We start from the raw sequence: 9,270 nt of genomic DNA, 5'->3' as shown, positions 1-9,270 counted from the left end.
AACAAGAGAATACAATCTGTAGTATCTGATTAGAGAAGGGCACGCCTACTCTCCACCTGCAAACACGCCCCCGCGTGTTTGTAGGTGGAGAATAGTATTGCTAAAGTATTACATGTCTTTTTAATGTCTCTTCCATGATCTTTTCTCATCTGGCTCTCATTAGGAAATTATCATGAAAAGTTATAACTATTTTGTTTTTATTGGGGGGGGGGGGGGGGAGAAGCGGAAAGGGCCGGGAAGGAGGAGACTGGAAGATTCACTATCTTCTCCTTTGAGCTTCCAGCACAATCGGAACAGGGGCTGAGATCTGACACCACTGACTTTCCTTGCAACTTCCTGAGGACATTTTCCTATTTGATAGCCCTGGAGAGTTCTCCAAGCCTAGTTACTTTGGGGCCTGGCAAGGAGGTTCCTTCTGGAACATTATAATCATATTCCGGGCAATATGTAAACTCTGCATATGGCGTTTGGTTTAAATTATTCATGGATATTCAGCGTCGCAATCCAGATAGTGAGTGGTGCTGAATATTCGTGGAGAGCTGGTATTGCCACCGCTGTCTGCATAGCTGACTAGATAAAGACAGGACAGCAATTTTTCTATTTTAACTTTATTTGGATAGTTATCCAGTTTGCCAAGATTGCCACTCTCTGGATAACTTGCCACTCTCCTGGCCACACACCACCCTAAAAACATAAGAATAGCCATACTGGGTCAGACCAATGGTCCATCTAGCCCAGAATCCTACTTCCAACAGTGACCAATCCAGGTGACAAGTACCTTGCAGAAACCCAAATAGTAGCAACATTCCAAATTCCCTAAGAGTAACAAGATTCCGGAATCCCAAATAGTAGCATCATTCCAGAATCCCTAAGAGTAGCAAGATTCTAGAATCCCAAATAGTAGCAACATTCCAGTTTGCCAAGATTTTTTAGGGAGTACATCCCTCGGTAGTAACTTTTAGTGCGCAGTAACCACGTGTTGGTGCTTACAGTTGCTTAGTAAAAGGGCCCCTAAGAAATCTAAAACAGCATGCAAAACAGATAAAAACAGCCTTCAAGTTTTCAGATCCTACTTCAGAAAAGCAAACCTAGTTAGTATGATACAAATAGGACTAGGTTCTATATATGGCACCTGAAAAATTGGCACCGAAAATACTTCTGCCTAGGTGTATTCTGTACACTGCGCCTAGATTTATGCATGGTTTATAGAATACACCTAGCGGGTTTATAGAATACACCTAACAGCCATACCTGTGCCTAACTCTAGGTGTGTCCACCTACGCCAAGTAAAACTTAGTGTAAATAACGGCAGCTAAGTTAGGCCCGGAGCAGATGTATTCTATAACCCTTCCCGTAGATTTTCAGAATACCCACAGTCCGCCCATTCCATACCCATGGCCACACCCCCTTTTCGACAGCATGCATTAGAATTTATGTGCACCACTTTACAGAATGCGCTTAGCATATTCAAAAAATATTTCCTCAGTCGCTAACCTTGCCAGGTTAGCACGGGAGCCCTCACCGCCACCTCAGTGGATGGCGGTAAGTGCTCTCCCCCCCCCCCCCCACATGGTCACGTGATAAATGAAATCTTAAGGCATGACCATTGCTTTTTTCAGCCTTTTTACCACTGTGGTAAAAAGGATCTCAGCACGTGGCAAAATGGCCCCCGCTGCTAGCTTGGTAAAAGGACCCCTAAGTGACTTGCCTAGTGTCACAAGGAGCTGCAGTGGGAATCAAACCCAGGTCCTCAGCCTACTGCCCTAATCACAAGTCTACTCATGATTGATCCCTGAGGTAATCCTCCACTCATTACCCTGTTCATCAGGTTGAACTCCATTTACTATCATATGCCATCTTTCTTGGGCTATTTCTTTAGGTACCCGCCACAATCGTACACAGAATGCTGGACTAGTTATATTTTTGGATCTGATCCAGTTTGTAAATTTATGTGTGTCATTTGATCTGTTGAAAGCATCCCCAATTTCAAATGGTGCAACAATGCATTTTGCCTTTTTACTTGTCTTGCCATGCTCATGTTTTCACACAGAGGTTTGTAACAATAATGCTAATCAGCACAATATTTTAAAGAAAAAGAAAAGAACAATGCATGTAGTGCCCAAAGAAAGTTAATGGAGCACAACTAGAGCTCTGATTTCAATTAAGGCTGCAAAAATATAATTTAGAAAGAATTTCAAAGCATCAAGGACTCAATCCCGTCCATAGAGAAAATGATATCAGTCTTTTCTTTAGCATTTAATTAAAAATGTGTCAACTCTTTGAATTGTTGCCTGTTTTCTATTGTGTTTGTCTTAATCATACACATACTAACCACATCTCACTTCAGGCTCATCCTTTTTTTTAACTTTAATCTTATTGTACTCAAAGTTGGCAGTTACTAGTTCCATCATGTGGGAACACAAATGGCATCAAGTTTGCATCAAAAGTGCAGTTATTTATAAAAGATTATCTTCAAAAACAACATATAAATAGTTGTACTGTAGAAGTGATTTATTGTGTGGATAGAAGCAGGGTCAGATGACCAAGCATTAGTTCTGTAGACTTTCCATTGGTGTTGTCCTTTTTCACGAGCTCCATGCACTAACCCATGGGATTTCCTCCAAGTTAGCAGCTCATGTGTGCAAACATAAGTACATAAGTATTGCCACACCGGGACAGACCAAAGGTCCATCGAGCCCAGTATCCTATTTCCAACAGTGGCCAATCCAGGTCACAAATACCTGGCAAGATCCTGAAAAAGTTCAATACATTTTATGCTGCTTAGCCCAGAAATAAGTAGTGGATTTTCCCCAGGTCAATTTAATAATGGTCTATGGACTTTTCCTTTAGGAAGCCGCCCAGACCTTTTTTAAATCTCGCTAAGCTAACCGCCTTTACCACATTCTCTGACAACGAATTCCAGAGTTTAATTACACGTTGAGTGAAGAAAATGTTTCTCTGATTCATATTAAATTTACTACTTTGTAGCTTCATCGCATGCCCCCTAGTCCTAGTATTTTTGGAAAGAGTAAACAAATGATTCACGTCTACCCGTTCCACTCCACTCATTATTTTATAGACCTCTATCATATCTCCCCTCAGCCGTCTTTTCTCCAAGCTGAAGAACCCAACATAAAAAATACCAGACACCTGCGACACAATATAGCCAAAGACCATAATGGACATTACCTGACTCTTCATCCCCCTCTCCCTCTCTAAGTTCCCCTCAATTGTACCTACCATACATGTACCCACAATATCACCTTGTATTCATTCCTACTTTGTATTTGCTCAGACCGGAACTGGCTAATGCCGTTAACGGTAATATGTAAGCCACATTGAGCCTGCAAAAAGGTGGGAAAATGTGGGATACAAATGTAACAAATAATAATAATAATAGACGCTTTAGCCTTTTCTCATAGGGAAGTCGTTCCATCCCCTTTATCATTTTCGTTGCCCTTACTGTACCTTTTCTAATTCCACGTTTGCTATGATTGCGAATGAGTTCCATGGTGAGCTTGCATAAAAAACTTAGCTGAGGCATCTGGTGAAGGAAGATACCTACATCTCATTGACATGTTGTTATCTTTGTTTTCAGGGCCTTGCATTGATGTTCAGTGAAATCTGAATCAATCGGCTGTTTTGCCTGACATGACGTTGCAGTGGCTCATTAATTCAGAATCATAGTAATGTGTTTGTGCACATTTATGCACATAATTTTACTAAGTGTAAGAAGAGGAATTTGCAATTTGTTCACAAATGGGGCTTATGTACAAAACTTATGCAGAGTTCCAAAGTAAGAGCTGGTATTAGCAGCTAAGTTACATGTGAAAGTTTGAGTCCCGCGCAAGCTCCACCCATGTGCACATTCCCCTTGCAAATATGTACTATTAATATAACAGTGATTAGGTGGAATTTTGGCAGCTACTTGCATATGTGCACAGATACACATGTAAATACCATTATTCTAAACGTTTACCTGCATATCCCTGGATTCTATACCTGGTGTCCAAAATTGGGTGTTGATATTTGGGCACAGATCTAAGATGTGCCCTCAATACTGGCTAACAAGGGAAAGGGAATGGGACTTATATACTGCCTTTCTGTGGTTTTTCCAACTACATTCAAAGTGGTTTACATATTATATACAGGTACTTATTTGTAACTGGGGCAATGGAGGGTTAGGTGACTTCCCTTTGTTTGTACCTGGGGCAATGGAGAGTTAAGTGGCTTGGCCAGAGTCACAAGGAGCTGCAGTGGGAATTGAACCCAGTTCCCCAGGATCAGAGTCTGCTGCACTAACCACTAGGCTACTCCTCCACTCCAGCCAATTGGTGCCAATAATTGGTTGCTAATTGGCACTAATTTGGATTTGGGTGCACATCTTGCTACGCACTATTGTGTTTAACAATGCGCACCCAAATCCCATAGCGCACAACCCAAAAGGGGATGTGACAATGGAACATGCAAGGATGGGTCAGGAGCATTCCTAAAATTTGCGCACAGTATTATAGAATACCGGGGATGTGCACCTAAATTGGACATAGGGAATTACACCTGGCACGTCCCGGCACCAAAATCGGCACTCACTGTTATACTATAATGGGCAAAAAACAACAAGGGTGAAAGTGAGTAAAGTTCCAAATGTCCAAGGCAAACAAGGAGCAGCAGCATCCAAGAGTTTATTTGCCAAAGTGAGCTGACCCAAAAGACCCTACACAGGCCATGTTTTGGCACAAAGCCTTCCTCAGGGATCTGCATGCTGTGGCAACCAGTCCTCTCTGCAAGGAACTTTCATCACTTTCACCCTTGTTGTTTTTTGCTTACTTTTCCTTTGTGAGTTGTGAGGACCCCTCCCCCCTTTTTATACTATTTATTTGGATTTTGCTCACACCTTTTTCAGTAGTAGCTCAAGGTGAGTTACATTCAGGTACACTGGATATTTCTCTGTCCCAGGAGGACTCACAATCTAAGTTTGTACCTGAGGCAATGGAGGGTTAAGTGACTTGCCCAAGATCACAAGGCGCAGCAGTGGGATTTGAACCAGGCACCTCTGGATTGCAAGACTGGTGCTCTAACCACTAGGCCACTCCTCCACTATAATGGGCACTCATTGAAGCTAGCATTGAGCATCAATTTTTGAGTGCCATTTACTGAGTCTAGCTCTCAGTGAGCATGTAAACATTAACACCTATGTTATTAGCACATGTTAACTGGCATGCCAGGGCGATGACAGTTACTGCGCTTGTGCACTAACAGTGCATGCTAATTTATGCATTAACTACTTAGTGCACTTTAGTAAACAGATTGCATGGTTTTGAAAACCCAATACTACATGTATGATATCATCACTTGACCTCACCCTGCCCCAGAAATGTCTCCACCAGAATTCAGCTAAATGTACCACATTTACTTTTATCCACAGGCACAGCAAATTTTCCTCAATGAAATATTTTTTACCCATGGAAATGCCTTTGAAAATCATCTCAATGGGCCTGATTCATCAAGGCTTTTCTCCCATTCTGTATCTAAGGGTAAAGTCCTTGATGAATCAATCTCTGTATTCGCCAATATGAAGAAATGCTAAATACAGCCATCAGTGCATCATCTTTTTCTCAATAACCAGCTGAAAGGTATTTTGCATGGCAAAGTTTTCCCATATTTAGAGAGCAACTCCAGTTCTTCTCACTCTCATTTCACTTCTCCGTCACTTTCCTCTGAGTTCAATATTTGTCCATTACTGCTGAGATTGGTCAGTGCCCAAATCGAAGGCTTTTAGAATCTGAGCAGCAGCCAGCTTCACCCAAGATGAGCCACAAATGGGTCTAATACAATCTTTTCCACCATAAACTAGTTTACACTTAGAGTGTCATCATGTAAGAGTATCAGGGAGCACTTCTGTAATAGGATGAAGCAGGCCGTTTAATCGGATCACTTTGTAATATGATTACCATGACTTCTTCTTTGTTGGGTCCTCTACATTGTATGAAGCTTTTATAGTGAATCAGAATCACAGCCCCTGGGAGAAGGGCATGCTAAACATTGTTCTTATTACTGGCTGGCCACAGGCAGCATTTGCTACCATAATGCTGGAGTAGCCAGTGCTCTCACTTATCCAGAGGTTCAATGGCTTGCATGAGATGAGGGAAAGTTGATAATCAGGAAAAATATTAATGGGCACAAGTGGTTGCTTCTTGGTATAGGAGCTAACTCTGTGGGTTCCAGCGGGTGCTGAGCACCTCCAGTATTGAGCAAGCTCCTTCACTTTGTCCAGGGAAGGGTAATTTTTATTGTGTTTGGCACCCCCAATTATTTTGCAAGGGTCATGTGTAAGCTTCTTGGTAACTACACGTCCACTACCTCCATGACTGACATTCCTACTGTAGCTCTTGCACAATAGAGTCAATTGCTCCATAAAAGTCTAGAGAGCACTTGAGGATGTGGTCATAAGGATTTCTAGTGAATCAATATTTGAATCTGTGTGTTGTAAACCACTACATATTGTGGAATGCCTTGGACATATAGGTCCCTGTCAATTAGATCAAAAAATCATATCTATATGTTTGGAGACCTCTACTGTTAGAGAGATTGGTTGTTACAGAGATAAAGCTGAAGAATGAATATCTTACCAGCATGAAATTTTTAGCAACTCACTTTGCTCCTAGATTGTACTTGCATAATTTCCTTTGAAGCCAATGGAAATGGAAATGGGACTTGATATACTGCCTTTCATTCAAAGTGGTTTACAAATATTCAGGTACTTATTTTGTACCAGGGGCAATGGAGAGTTAAGTGACTTGCCCAGAGTCACAAGGAGCTGCAGTGGGAATTGAACTCAGTTCCCCAGGATCAAAGTCCACTGCACTAACCACTAGGTTATCTAAACATTTTCCGTCCAATTGCTACTTACAATGTCTTTTTCTGCTGAGTGTGAGTAATAATTTTTACCATGCATGGATTCAGGATCTTGTAGCATAATTTCTGCAGGAAGGTTGTTCCAACATAACAGTGTTTGATATGAGAATTGTGACTGGCAAATTTTCTTTGATTTAAGTCCCTTTACTCAAGGAAAATGAAAGGCAGTCGAGTCCCTTGCATGGAAAAGTTTTACCCAGTGCGGGGGAGGGGGGGAGAGTTTAGCAATGATATCATATAGTGGGGATAAACATGCGAGGATCCTATAGACCACAGATGATAATTTAAGCTGAACTAGAGTCTGGACCAGCTATTTGTAAAAAAAATACTTTCCAAAGTAATTTTAGAAACCCTTGAACTTGGATTTGACAATCTGAAGAGACCATATCAAATCTGCCAACTAGATGTCCTATGAATTGAGTGAATCTGCTTGAACTCTCATGCAGATTTATCTATGTGACCAATTTGCATTAGCTATTTGTTAAAAGAGTTCCAAAATTAATTCTAGAAAGCTTTGAACTTTCTTACAGGTTCACCAAACTAGTTTATGATTTTTTCTAGTTTGCACATTTCAAATTTTGAATTATGTAATGATCAATAAATAAAGAAATAAACAGTAAGTAATAATAAACAGATCATATAGCATGGCAGTTCACTAATCAAATAGTTTGTTATTACATTGTTAAATCATTGGATTAGTCCAGCCTTATTCAGGTTCTTTAAAACTCAGTTGAGAATTTTTCATTAACGGGATAATTACTAAACTCCACTGACTTTCCCTTTGAAAATTCATGAGTGGCAATAAATTGGGACCATAACCACACACAGGGATTTCAAAATGAAATCCCCACACATAGTCCGTGAGCTCCACCCTTAACCCTAGTCCTGCCTCTTTATTGCTGGAGCATAGATATTTTACCTGCCAAAGCAGAGATTTTTCCCAGGCAACTGCCTAGTTACCCAGGCACAACCATTGGGGGAATTCCCATTTCTGTGACTGTAATCTTGCTCTGTCTTGGAAGCTTCTATTTTCTCACCTCTCACCATGTCTTTGATTCCTAGGCCTTTCTATTTTTCATCTCATGACTTTTCTTTTCTTTCTTCTTCATGTCTTCTCATGGCCTCCCTCATTCTACAGCTTTTGTTCAAGTCTTTTTACTGCTCACGTTATTTTTATTTATTCAAATAGCTTTCAGATATTATAAAGAATAAAATAACCCCCACTGTGTACATCATTAAAACGGTAAAATCCTGCCAGGTTTCTGATAACATTCTCAAACCACAAGACCTTTGCTCTCATGGCTTTATCCATCAGAACCTCTTGATGCTAATTACATCCTCTTCTGCTCATTTGGGAATACTTTATTCTGTATTAATATTATTACACTTGCATGGGGAATGTACAACTCCATGAATTTTCCTTTCAGCTGCCCTTAAAATTTGAGCTGTGGGTTTACTCTTCACTAGCCAGATGACAGCTGAGCTGGAAAGTTTATAGTGACAGCCTGGGTCTCGAGAAAATGGTGCAGAGAGAAAAGACAGTGTCCTAATGTATTTCACTTTAATTGTTTTTATTTTAGTCTTGTCTGCTGGCAGAAGAACCCCTGGTATCAGCTGTTATGATAGGTGAACCATGAAAAAGCTAGGTTCAGTCAAAGTAATCCCATTAGGGCCAGAGAGGGCCTGGTGAAACAAGAGTAGAGAAAACTCATCTGAAAAAAAAAAAAAAGACAACAGCTGGGGCCAGTGACATCATTGCAGGAGTGAGCTCAGACAAAAGAGAGATAAGAACGTTACTGATCTCATCCTTTGCTATGAAAATATTCTGGTTTGCATTCTAGATTAAAGAGGGGGGGCTAGGGAAAAATCTGCACAATTTGGCATTTATGTAGTCTGAGAATTTTAGGTAATCACTGGTGACGAGTAAAATACCTAGCAGAACATTTTCCATTTGCTGATGGGGAAGGGCTCTGCTCAAACGATATAACCAACATAGTTCCACTAAGTGAGCAGTCATTGGGAGTCCAGATTGCCGAAAACAATTAGGAAGCTGTCAGTAGCAACCGTATTAGTCGTGTCATCTTGCTGGCATGGTTTGATCTTCTAATTTGTTCACAGCTATCATGTCTATTGCAAACAAATTTGCACAAAGCAAACTGAAAAGCCTTTTTCTCAGGAAGCCTGTGATGCATTTCTTCTACCCGTTGTGGTGAAAGATGCGCAGAGCTGTAAGGGACTGATTTCAGGTTTCAGATTTGATGACTGATTTTCAACTCTATCTGCAGTGGGTGTCACATTTTCATTACTCTTCGAGTAAAACTGTATTAAAATTGTGGTTTGCGGTGCTCAGAATTG

This window comes from Microcaecilia unicolor, chromosome 8 (genome assembly GCF_901765095.1).
Source record: "Microcaecilia unicolor chromosome 8, aMicUni1.1, whole genome shotgun sequence".
Classification (NCBI taxonomy): domain Eukaryota; kingdom Metazoa; phylum Chordata; class Amphibia; order Gymnophiona; family Siphonopidae; genus Microcaecilia; species Microcaecilia unicolor.
This window is presented reverse-complemented; position numbering follows the sequence as displayed.